A 12,652-nucleotide genomic window follows, 5' to 3' on the forward strand; every position below is an offset into this window, starting at 1 on the left:
TATACTGTAATTTAAGCAGTCCCCTCAATATCGGGAAGTGATATGATTCTTATACTAAAAGTTTTGCTTTGTCAGTTTCAAGCAAGCCAAGACAGACTTCTTAAAAAGCATAATAATTTTTGTTCCTAAAATATATTCTAATATCGGAGTGTAACTCTGCCACAGAGAAATTCAAGTTAATTGTCTGTCCATCTAAGAAATGATATCGTCTTTTCACAGTATTTCAAAGACTTGGATGAGTTGGGGTGTATACATTTCCTCATGGGAACTTTATACAATCAAAGAAAAGAAATGAATGATTGATATGCACCTAGGCTAATTGAAGTGGTTCTGAGTCAACCAGATGTTTTCAGCTGAACTATGCCCACAGATGCTATTGCTTCATTATTCCTTAATCTGGGGATTACCCCAATTGGCTAGCCTGGTGACATTTGAGTGTTTCCAATAAGCTTTCCTCTCTTTTGTTACAAACTTTGTAAAGGGCCCTTATCTGGAGCCGGCCTATCTCCTGCCCTGGAAATGTTTTGAAGGAAGTTATCAGGGATGTTTGTTTTTCCTGCTCTTGGATGTGGTCTTTGGTGAGGTCAGAAGAACGGAATGAGTGTTGCCACAGATGACACTGGGGCTGTTTCCACAGCTGGCTGCAGAGAGGGGGTGGGCAGACCCTCACAGATGAGTTAGCCTGTGGAGGTAGATGATAGAAAACATCTGTCACAACGGGAATGAGCAAAAACAAGGTCCCTTTGAAGATTGCCTTTGAATGATGAGGTGGGGGCTCTGCCTCCACAGTGGAAATGAAGGATGTAGTTGTTGGCAGGCAGATGGCTTCGGGCCTGCTCTTGCATGAAATAAAGCAAACGTACGTGTTGAAAACCCCTGAGTAGTCAAATTGCCTGATTTTGCCGAACATTTATTTCCCCACCTATCGCACACACAATCTATGAGAAAGAGAAGGCATGCCAAAAGAAAGGTGGGAGTAAATCTAGGAGGAAAAACTGGTTATGAATATTTTCTCTTGAATAACTTCAAAACAATAGTATAATTTTAGCTGGTGGTCAAAAAGTCAGAAAGATCCTTTTTGCTATAAGTTTATTTTAATGTATTTGCAGCCCCACGTTATCTTTCACAGAAGTTTTGAAAAGTAATATAAAGATGGTATATCATCAAGGCCCTAAGATGATAAACACTTCAAAATTTGAACACCAGTTAGTATATATATATATATATTTTTTCTTTTTGCGGTATGCGGGCCTCTCACTGTTGTGGCCTCTCCCGTTGCGGAGCACAGGCTCCGGATGCGCAGGCCCAGCGGCCATGGCTCACGGGCCCAGCCGCTCCGCGGCATATGGGATCCTCCCAGACCGGGGCACGAACCCGTATCCCCTGCATCGGCAGGCAGACTCTCAACCACTGCGCCACCAGGGAGGCCCCACCAGTTAGTATATATAAAGACATGTCTGTTTTCCTTCAGGGAGCAGTAGGAAATAATAAAACAAAAAACTTGGTGAACAATTTTTAAAAGAATAATACTAGTTTATTTTCTCACCCCCTCTACCTTCAAAAATAAATTAAATACAATGAAATTAGCATGTTTTTATTTCCTAAGTAAAGTTGCTATAGAAAGAAAAATTCTGACAATAGATTAGTCTGATAGCAAATAAGTACTGATGATTAGCAGATAAGAAATTTCTAGATCGCTTGTAACGTGACCCAAAGAGGTGCTACTGCCACTATCCCCCAAAACCACATTGCTGCAAACCATGAACTCATGCTGCTTCTGCCCCCGCCTGGATTGCAAAATGGATGCCACAGGCCCTGGCCACTTCTCATTTGTCATCATCTTCAAAATCTAAGTGCTTCACAGGTACTTCTGTCTAACACTAGTCGTATATCTACATCTTACAGCGAGGGAGTCTAGGAAATGTAGGGTTTTTTTTTTTTTTTTCAATTCTATATTGAAAAGGCAGGATTCACTTTGGGGGAAACTAATAATATGCCAAGAGAGTATTAAAAAACAAATGTCTCCAGCCATGACTGACGGAGGCACCACAGGAAGTAGCTGGATAAAGCCAATGAGGGATAACCTAGCTAGTAGCCCTGAACAGAAGAGAGAGGATCTGGAGACATTTATGATGTGGGATTGGCAAGACTTGACTGTGGTATTGTTATGCGTGACGAGGGAAAAGAAGGCAAGGATGGCTTTGAATTTTACGTATTATTCCAAGAATGGAACAGAGGAGAAAGAATATGCTCTGAGGATAGAAAGAGGGAGAGAGAATGTTCAAAATGGGACAGGGTAGTTTTGAGGTGCCTGAGATTCTAGGTTCAGTGAGCAGCTGGAAATTTGGGTTAAGAGTTCAGAAAAAAAGCCAAGACAACAAATAACTTTTCAAAAACTTTCATTTTTAAACTACCTTTAGCACTTTAGACTAATTCCATAAGGACCTAGCAAGTAGTAATATTTTGGAATTTTACTTCTGACACCTAACCCCTTGTATGTAGTTGTGATATGTACATAGATGCTGACTCACTACTTTACAGGGCATTCAGCATCTCTTCCAACACTTGCCTACAGTAGCCATTTCAAACTCATCAATGGACAGACATTATTTGGAGAGAAATGGAGGTTTCCATTTGAGGGTTGCCATGCAAATATGTCATGAGAAAAGAAAGGAAATTGTTTTGGAGAGGAGATTGTATGGATAAAGGCAGAAACCCTATGGAGACTATTGAGGAGATGAACTAAATATGACTGGCTGTTCGTGGTTATAACATATTTGCAGGAGGCATATTAATGTTACAAAGACTATTTGAAGCTGTGTGGCCCTCAAATAGGAACCGAAAAGGGAATTAACAAAATGAGTAAGAAATAACATGAAGAATTTCTTTAGAAGCAATGCAGTAGAATAATTACTCAGCTAGAGCCATGGCAGACATATAAAAAACAGAGCAAAGTTTCTCATACTTGACCTTGAATATAACTCACCTGGAAATCTTATCGAACTGCAGATTCTGATTCATTGGGGCTGGGGCTGGACCAGAGATTCTACACTAGGCTCCCAGATGGCACTAACTGTGCCTGGACCACACTATGAAGAGCAAGGTACTAGAGAGTTTAAGACCATTCTATTAAACAAAGAAAAAGCCACACCCACTGATACAGTAATACTGTTTAGGAGAAATGGCAATAAAATCTAAGTGCAACTAAATTCCTAGCACAAATAATACAAAAAATAGAATATTGAAGAGTAGAAACATAAAGTTGGCTTTCATCTCATCTACTGGACAACTTTAGGTACATTAACTAACATCTCGCATCCCTCAGAATATATCTTGGTTGGATGCTGCTAATATGTAACTTTTTTACCTTAGGATATGGCCATGCCACCAGGACGTATTTTATATCAGCGTTAGGTTACAAAACATTTCACCAACAGTGTATATACTAAGTTTGAGGTGTGTTAGTGACAATAGTACTGATAGAAAGTGCACTTTAAAGGGAGTAAATCCCTTTTTGAATAGGGTCATGGCTTCATACCTGTATCTTAGGTCTATTCAAGTTGGCAGCTTTAACCAGGCAAATTCCTAAAAATGTCTTAAAGGAGAAAACAAATAGCTCAGAAGTGTCCTCTGAGGGACCACAAAATAAAGTGCATTTTGTAACAAATTGCAGGATGAGGAATAGCAGCTTTCCTAGTAATATCCAGAATCAAGGTGCCTGTGACATACTTCGGTAATTTGCACTATAAGCAACGGCCATAAGTAGGGTAACAGACATCCTTTCTTCTTGATCACCCCTGTGGTTTAAGAAATTATCTCCCAGGCCCCTTCACCAATAGGATGCTGCATGACCTTGAAAATGAGTTGCAGCAGGGTTTTTTGGCTTATTTGTCAGCAAGGAGGAGTTTTTAATGAGAAGTTTTATGACAGCTCACAATCCTGAGCGCTAGTTAAAGCGAGACAAACATCTTACCAGACAAAAGACGCTGCCCATAAATATTCAGACCTCTGCTGGGAATCCTGTTTGCCTTATCGTTTGGAAGAAGACTGGCCTGGAATCCTGCTTCTGATGTGCATTTTAAACTTTCTGTACGTTGAAAATCTGCTTAGAGGTATACAAAGTGATGGCAGTACAAGTAAATAAAGCATTTCTTCTCCATCACATGGCAAGGCTTGACAAGAATCTTAGGCAGATATATGGCTATTAAAGCAGTGTGTGGCATGTGAAAGCCCTCATAAAAAAACCTTATACTGTGATATATAAAGGACATTTTGCAGCATTTGATTGGGTCCATCTAATTCTTGCATAAAATGGAAATCGTGCAGTGGATCCAACCTTAGAGTTCCTTGGGTGGTGTGCAGCCTTTAGAATTAGAAGCCCAGAAATTCTCTTGGTAAATGGCAAGACTGGCCAGCTGGCAGTGGTCAGACATGGGCACTTTTAAAGGAAAGCAGAGCAACTGAATGAATGGATTTTTAAGACCATGCTGTTGTCCAATCAAGAAAGTGCTTTTGTGATTTCAGTTGAATCACCTTGTCCAGTTAGAACATAGAGTTGCTGTTATGTTTTTCATCTTTTTAAAGTCATGGCAGCCCTGTCAGATGAGCAAGTACCCTTCACTCATTTAGAAATTCAGCACCACTATGACCCATTTCATGAAAGACACTGTGCTGGGCTCTGAAACCCTTAAAAAATAAAGTATCATGAATGGCACAATGAACTAGAATTCAGGGGAGAAATAAAGTATAATCATGATCAGATGTATGCCAAAAGCTAGGAGACAAGAGAGGAGCAAATGACCAACAACCTGGGTCAGACACAGGAGCTGTTCCCTAGAATGGTGCATTTGATAAGAATCTTAACACACGCATGCAAATCTGCTGGAGATGCCCAGGCCAAGACACCAAGGATGGGAGAGCAAGATGGGTCGGAGACAGTTGAGTAGTTCAGTGTGCTGGAGGAGAGGCTTCATGTGGATGGGATTTAGATTAGAAGGATACATTGTAAGCCATGGGATCTTAATGGAACATGTGTACCATGCTCAAGGGGCCACCTTGGATCTACCTGCAGGGACCTTCTTTTGGAGATAAAATGTAGAAATGAGTAGGAAGGCACAACCTCATGGGTGACCCTACTGCTCATTCGATCTAGATGGGACAAGCAAGAATGGAAACTATTTTGATCATCCTATCTACCCTTATACTCAAATATAACTTACAGTAGCCATTGGCTTATCAGTGCCAGTGTCCTAAACATGTGACATTTCCGCTATAAGAAAATATTTTTCAAGATGCTAACTCAGTTGTAAGCATGCAATCTAGGCTGTACTTTGGTAGAGAAGATAGTTTAACACAGTTTCCTTTATATCCTGTCTTGGAACAAAAATTAAAGAAAATCGGTTTTGCTCATCTTTAAAGTGACAAGTGTATTTTTTTTTAAGGTAGGAAAATGGTTGGGAGCTGTTATCCATATTGATAGTATAATTTTCTATTATGTAATATATGTGATGAGTAGATATCAGAGGCTTTTTTTGTTCTTAAAAAATAGGGAAATGGTGAAATATAATGTGACTAACCCATTCATTTGATAAGTGCCACAGCTTAATGGTCCTTAATATTTATTTATTTTTATTTTCTCAAATCTCTTTTTAAAATTTTTTTCTTATTAGAAAAATTATGGAGCCTTTTACATCATTTCCCTGTTCATGCAACTTCTTTTTTTTTAATCGAAGTATAGTTGATTTACAATGTTGTGTTAATTTCTGCTGTACAGCAAAGTGATTCAGTTATATGTATATATACATTCTTTCTTCATATTCTTTTCCATTATGGTTTATCATAGGATACTGAATATAGTTCTCTGTGTCATACAGTAGGACCTTGTTGTTTATCCATTCCATATATAATAGCTTACAAATCTCTTTAAACTGATTTTGGAACTGTGCAATGCACCTGGGTGAGGAAGCCATATACCACAGGGGCCCTGCAAATGGAGACAGAGGACTTAGGTTACACCATTAGTTTTCCCACACAAATAATGTGATTCCTTCACATCGTCTACCTCACACTGCATGGGTTTTTATGGCACATAGGTTTGTGTGTGGTGGATCTCGTGGCCGAGAGCCACACATTGATTACATGGTTGGAATGGGAGGTGATGAACACAAATCCACCCTTTGTTGCTGAAGACATAAGACTCTCTGAGAAGGCCCTGGGATCCTTCTGTGCACACTTAATATTTCCATTGTCTCAGCAATGATCATTTCTTTAAGTAGAAATATGAAAAGAAAAGATTATATAGTAACCCACCTGCATGATGAAATTCCTTTTATAGTTTTAACCAGGTATAGGAGTTTAATGATAAAAGAACTAATTGGTCTACTGCACATTCAGTCAACAAAACCATTTGAGCCTTGGGCCCCAAGGTCTTCAAAATGTCAACTCTTCCTCAATTCTGTAATACATCTAAAAGCCATTGTACTCGATTAGAATTCTAAAGAAGCTTGTTAAAACATCAAAAGTCACTGCTACACAAATTTCTTAATTTTAAGCACAGAACTCTAAAGGATTCAATAAAGCATTGTTGAGAATACTATTATCTATATACCTGCTTTGGTAAAAAATACTTCCATGTGACATGTTTACTTAAATTCTCATTCAAAATGACACTCTTGTATAAATAAGCACTTAACCAGTGGTTGAAACCATTATTCACAGTTGAATAAGCATGGTATATAATTAGGATTCTTTTAAAGGGGACTCCATGGTTAAAACGAATTTGGCTTTAGTGACTTTTAATATTACATATTTTTAATAAAACACTTCCAATTAATGGCAACTGAACCCAAAAGCAACATGAAATTAAGAATGTTTATAAGACTGTAAGAAAAAACCCTCTGTTTTTACAGTTAATAGATATTCTCTCATTAGATAAACTATGTACAAAACTCTTCTAAGTTTACCACATAACAGTGGAAGATGCCCTGCTTCTAAACATGATACCCCAAACCCACAGGTACACACCTCTAGGTAGCAGTCCAAATATACCAATCAAATCTAATTTGTCTAAACTTAGAAAAGAGAAACCCAGCTCTAGTTAGCTGTGTTTCCAAAATAAATAGCAATATACATTTGAACTCAAAACTAACCATATAGGCTCTATAAAGTTACATAACATAAAGTCAATAATAGTCTTGCTTCCTTTCATTGATAAATTATAGGATTGGGGCAATTGATTTAGATATCAGGTGTTTAAGAAACTGGTTTATAGCATAAATAGAATCTCAGTATAGAATCTAAGGTCTGCTGTTAGATGTAGGGTGCAGAGAGTGGATGGCTACTTTGTGCCATTTTCTAATGACTGCAAGTTCAAATCTTTCTCATTTTGTGTAACTGGAGCTTATGAATATATATTTGTGTATACCGGGATTTCTGAACCCTAGCACTAGTGTTTTGGCTGGATAATTCTTTGTTGTGGAGAACTGTCCTGTGTGTTGTAGGATATTCAGCAACCATAGCCTCTACACACGAGGTGCCAGTGGCACCCCTTCCCCAGTTTGACAACTAAAGATGTCTCCAGACATTGCCAAATGGCCCTTTTAGCCACTGCAGAATCACACCTTGGTGAGGACCACTGATGTATGCACATACACAAATACTTTTTATTTGGGTCATTTCCATAAATATGCGATGGTGGCATTAGTAGAACTTTTTACATCAGGTGAATTTCAGATCTCATCGCTAAGGGTATGGTGATTGAATATGTTAATAAATGCACACATACGTGAGCACAACCTTGGTTTTGAAACTGTACTGCCCTTTGTGAGAATGAGATTTTTCAGAATCTTTGGATTGCTTCCTTTTGACTATTAATCTCAAAATAACATCTGTAAGGACCTTTTGATTTGAGTTTTTCTCTTTCATCATTTTCCAACCAATATTTATGAAACATATATTACATGCCTCCTACTGTAGACAGCACCACAACACTGTAAATAGACAGTTTGAACAAGCAAACGTGATTTCAGCCCTTTTAGAATGAACAATCAAAATTTTAAAGGTTGGTAAATGTTAGCCATTTTTAATTTTACTGAACAATTTGTGGTGCCGATATATAAAATTAATTCACAAACACTGTTTCAAGTATCTACTGCATGTAATTCATAATTAGAGGGATTACAAATTATGTGTAAACATTACCCTCGCCCTCTTGGAAGGTATATTGAAAGAAGCAAGTGGAGAATAATAAAGGGAAGGAAGGATAGGGGCTAACATGGGGTCCTCAAGGCAGCCAGGCTTCCACACCTGGTTATTCACGATTCTCCCAAGCCTCCAGTGTTTGTTGGAGATCATTCCAAAATGCTTCCAGAGTGGAAGTCATATCTATCAGCTTTGCCACAGCTTTCTGGGTTTCACATATATATATATTTTTAAGACAGACCGTCTTCTGCAAGTTGGACATCGATCAAGGTAGTTGAGGATTAATGAGTGTTGCTGAGGATGGGGAAATCTTTCCCAATCCTTTTTTATCTCTCCCTAGGCAGCCCTATGTAAACCTCACCAAGCACCCCTGCAAACAAAACAAAAGAAAACAAAACCCACGCCAACATCAACAAATGAAAAGGTGAAACATCTCTACATACAGAGCATGGAGTGTCACAAACTCATATAGCAGGGCACCGCATTTGGTTAGCTATTTCCCAAGTTAAGTGAAATAACTTTATGCCATTTATATTATGAAAACATCATTGCTACTGGAAAATCCGTTACACTAACTAGTTTACTTGTAAGGGCATATCATTCTCTGTACATCACGTGCTAAAAATAGCCTGGTGTACACAAACTCCACTAGATACTTATTCTAGAAATATTAAAAACTGAGAAGCAGAAAACACACAGATGAGAAAGAAGACAAATGACCTTAAACCACATTTTTTTAAGTCGTGTTGAATGATTACTACTAACAAGTCCTATGGTTTTGCATAAGTGACCATAGGAAAAGAGTACAATATGGGCTGCAAACATTTTTTTCTTTTTGGAAGAAACATTTCTTTTTGTTTTTTTCTTCTTTTTAATTTATTTTTTATTGAAGTATAGTTGAATTACAATGTTGTTAATTACTGCTGTACAGCAAAGTGACTCAGTTATACACATATATACATTCTTTTTCATATTCTTTTCCATTATAGTTTGTCACAAGATATTGAATACAGTTCCCTGTGCTATACAGTAGGACCTTGTTGTTTATCCATCCTATATATACCAGTTTGGGCTGCAAACATTTTGACCTGAGGCATCTAGATTGAACAAGAGGAAAAAGAGGGTGATATTTCTTTTCCTTTTTTTCACTTATGTTATAATTTTCCTACCTTTTATTAATACTTCTACATTTCTGTGATTTCAGATTCAAGGCTCCCTAAGATTCCAAACAGGAAGGAATTTTAAGTGTGCTCCAACACAAGCACACTGATCAAAAAGAAATGTGTCAGATCATCAGACTGAGGCCTGAATTACTCAGATAATCACCCCATTTCAGCTCATCAAAAATGCAGGCTTGACCTCTTTGCATTTTTAAACAAAATGTAATATAATTATTACACAAAGGCTCATACCCTATCACAAGTTTGGTTTAAAACAAATAATTGAGAAACAGTATAAATAAAGTAAGACCAAGTATTTGTAACACTGACTTATACAATGGCCGTTTATAGACAGAGCACATGTCTCAAATTTAGAGGGCATCAGAATCATTTGGAGAGTTTATTAAAACACAGATTCCAATGACTGAAGCCCAGAGAGTCTAATTTAAATTCTTGATCATATTTGGAGTGGCACTGGTCTAGAATATTGACATTCACTGGAACATTCATACAGGTAATTCTCATTGTGGTCCATATCATGGCATTAATGTAGGTTTTAAACCAGCTATGTGTGTTCTTGATGGGAGAGAGCCTTGCTGGTGTTTTCCCCAATTTGCCAATGATCCTATATTTCTGTTAGAAAATTAAAATATCAGTGAACTCTCCTAGACTTAAAATTTCTTTCAAATATTGGCAGGAGGTTAACAACACAGATGCTTTTGTGGCCTTAGGTCAGATATATTTATTCCACATCAATGATCTTTGGAAACTTTATCCAAAATCCTGTTGAAATTGTTTATTTCAGAATTAGGGCAAACGGCTCCACCCTATGACACTTGAGTGTGAACAGCTTTGTTTTGCAGAGGCCATGGCTAAAACAGACCAGACAGTCCCATCAGCTGTCTGGTCATTGTGCTTTTTAGTGGAATTACAGCATGTTAACAGTATTTTTCTTTGCAGCTTAAACATTGAGCAAACCCAGACATCCGGAGATGCTAAAATGAAAAATCTGTTTCCTCTTGCTTTGCCATTTGCCAAGCGAACTCCGTCAGACAGCACATTCTATACCTTTTGAGTATATGAAGTTACCCTTAATGTGTTGGCAACATCTGTCACAAAACACTCTTCAGTCTATGGCTTAAATGCATCAGATAGGAAGGGATTTGACAGTGTATTTAATGAGGCACGATTATAATTTTGCCTTAACAACATAGATTTTTCTCTTCCTTTTTTGTTATTTTTTCTTTCTTTTTTCTCTCCCCCACACTTTTTCATGTCTTACACAATACAAAGGAGATTCTATAGCTGAATTGCAATTGATGAACACAGTGACTGGCAAAGCCCAATCTTTGTTGTAGATAACCAGCACTTCAAACTCCCTAAGTTGTCTGTCCCTGCTAAAGTGCCATCAAGACAATGTGTTTCCCCAAGGGGTTCCTGTCTGCTGTTCCCAACTTACTCACTGCTTGTAAGTTTCTTCCATCCCTTGAGATTCTTAAGAAATGTATGATCTTAATCATTTGTTGGAATCCTGTGCTTCTTGAACATTTTTACTAAACTTGAATAAGAATGTATGACCTGATGTGTCCTCCCCCAAGAAGCCTTATTTCGTTGTTCATTTTATTTGCAATAGCTGGCCTGGTTTAGGAATGTTTCTCTTACATTGTCTTCCACTCTGTGCCTAGCGCTGCTATTTCCAATTCTAAATGATGACACATCCCTCCCCCCACCACACACACACACACACACAAACACACATGCTCTTCCCTTTGATTGTCAGCTTTCTGGTTTATACACAGAAGCAGTGCTCACTCTGTGGCATCTGTAATCAAATGAGTCCCCAAGCACTTTCCATGAAAAGATTCTCTAAAGAGACTAGACGATCCTTCTGAAATTAATTCCAAATGCAGACATTCAATCCTTCTATACTTATCGTGCATGGATTTTGATTTATCTGTCTGTCACAGGCTCACCTTATCTCATTTACATGTTGCCACCCAAAAAAAAGACTTAAGACTACCTCTCACACTGCTGGGGAGTGAGGTCACCCCTAGGGCATTGGGAAGAAAGTATCCTGACCAAACACAATTTGGTCTTTATCTCTGATATATGATGAACAATTCTTTATGCGACTAGGGCAATCTGATTAGAATTGTGGGGTTTCCAGGACTGTCACAAGTTAGCTGTGTGTCAGAACCTCTAGGGACAAATATTCTAAGAAGATAGCCTAAATCTCAAGTTCAAGAAGAGTATTGAAGTCTTGCACCTGCTAAGGATTAGAATGTTGTGTAAGTGCCACATTTTGGCTAAAAAAAGAATGCTTCAGAACTTCTGTCTTAACTCTGAGATTATTCTATAGTTTATCCCTAAGTGATTTAAGAAGCGTCTCAGTTCTTCTCAAAGTATTTACTGCTGGTTTGATATGACAAATACCTGAAATAAAGGCTGGTAATTTTTTTTTTAAGGAAAAAGTAAAGATGCTTTTGTTAAATTCAGGCAGCAGGAAGAAAAAGTGTTGTGTCTCTGAATTATAATTAAGTAAAAGCTTATCATGTCTCTCATTTGAGAAGCATTCTGATGAATGACAGTTTATGGAAGCATCAAGAAATTCAAGCAATGCAAATGCATGAGTATGTCTATTTACAAGCTACAGATTATAAAATAACCTATGCGTTTTGATTGATTCTAGCTCAAAAGTCCAAATGTCTTTGAGAACAAAACTAGCTCTGTATATCAATCATTTACAAATATGTGGTTCAGTTTCTATTTTCCTTCCATATTGATGAGGAAGAGCTCACAAGGAGCCTGATCTTTTAACAGGTACAGTCAGGGAGCTGGATTTGGATAATAGCATGAGAAACTGATTATCCTGAGCTAAGGCATTTTAGGACATATTTGCTTGTGGGTAATTAGTTTGGGTGCTGAGATCCTACCATCCACATGAATCCGACTTATTTTTTTTTCTTCAAAATGTTTATTTATATGAAAAAAGTCACATAGAAAAATAATGTTTACAGAAAAAAATAGCATTCAGATTCATAATCATTTTTCTACCACTGGGTATTTAAATGAGCTTCTGCCTTTATTACTATCTTTAAAATAAAGCACTGGAATTATAAATTATACAGTCTCAAAGATTCCATCCAACCCTAGCTTTTCAATTAAAAAAAAAAAATCTTTCCATTCTCTAAGTTAGTCAATTAAGGTGGAATAGTAAGATAGTGGAAAGGAAAAGGAAGGGAAGGGTAGTATGGCCTGGCTCCAGGCTTCATGGGCCATGTGACACTTTGTAT

At 37.7% G+C, this 12,652-nt stretch overlaps 1 protein-coding gene across 9 annotated transcripts in view; it reads left to right on the plus strand.

The window, feature by feature from the left end:
• Positions 1-12,652, plus strand: part of RBMS3 (RNA binding motif single stranded interacting protein 3) — a 743,532-nt gene that overhangs the window by 648,852 nt on the left and 82,028 nt on the right. The gene's annotated exons all lie outside the window — the stretch shown is intronic.

Source organism: Mesoplodon densirostris, chromosome 10 (assembly GCF_025265405.1).
Source record: "Mesoplodon densirostris isolate mMesDen1 chromosome 10, mMesDen1 primary haplotype, whole genome shotgun sequence".
NCBI lineage: Eukaryota > Metazoa > Chordata > Mammalia > Artiodactyla > Ziphiidae > Mesoplodon > Mesoplodon densirostris.